The sequence below is a fragment of the Kryptolebias marmoratus genome, linkage group LG8, assembly GCF_001649575.2.
Source record: "Kryptolebias marmoratus isolate JLee-2015 linkage group LG8, ASM164957v2, whole genome shotgun sequence".
In the NCBI taxonomy this organism is placed as follows: domain Eukaryota; kingdom Metazoa; phylum Chordata; class Actinopteri; order Cyprinodontiformes; family Rivulidae; genus Kryptolebias; species Kryptolebias marmoratus.
Window position 1 is genome coordinate 19,581,287 of NC_051437.1, and position 1,088 is coordinate 19,582,374.

The window sequence follows — 1,088 nt, forward strand, 5'->3', positions numbered from 1 at the left end:
TGGGATTGTTTCGTCCATATTATGATTTCGGAGCATACCCAGATCTGCAAACAGAAATACTTCCACAAGTTATCATGAAAATGACTTCTCTCCTGGAAATGATCCACCCTCCTGTCCAGCCCTTCTGTTTACGTCGGAACAGGCGCACTTCTTGGCCTCTGCGCGCGCGCGCGAGCGTGTGTCCGCCTCCTCACCTCCGCAGAGCGGCTACACGACCCGACCTGCCAGCGGGGAATTACTGACTGGCACCGAGCCAGGCCGCAGGCAGACTAGTTCGCTCGGTTCTCACGACCTCAGCTCCACAAAGGCATCTCTGAACTATTAAGTCAGACACGAAGACAGGAGGAACAACCGCAGAACCCACACATGCTGCCAACTGGTGTTTCAGAATGCCGCCTCCTCCTCCTCTTTCTACTCTGAGCAAGAGGAAGCTGCTGAAGCATCACTGGCAGCAGAGTTTCGGTATGTTTCTTAGTGTCGGTGTCATCTGCAGGGCACACCGGTGTTAACGGCACCGTGGTGAGCAGAAAACGAGAACGCAAGAATTCACAACTGTAAACAGGGAAGAATAATGCAAGTTTTCAGTGAAAAATGCTCATTATATCAGGGCAACAACATGATTTTATACTAATAATGTTACTATTACTAATAATAATATATTTGCCAACAACGTTTTAAGTCTTCTCAGTTACAACATCAGTTCCTTTAGCGCCAAAAGTTTAAAAAGGAGACTAATACGCGTATTATAACGAGCTCCAACAGATTCCCAGATGATTTCTGTATGAATTACAAGTTTTCAGTCTAAATAGCTTGAACTAAATTGTTCACCAGGAGCTTAGAAACACTTTCAGCCCGTCTTCCATTTGGCCTGTGTCATCCATGCGCGCACCAAGGCGCGCCGTTGGAGTATTAAATGTTTAAGGGAGTTTTGACCCGCGCTGTAACCTAATCCTGAGTTAAGGGGCCTGCTCACCGCAAGTGGCTGACACACGGCTAGCGTTATGCCGCCTGACACAGAGAGAAAAAGACGCTGGCTTCAGTTCCGGAGCCCACTAACGGGGGGGGGGGGGGGGGGGGGGGGGGGGGGG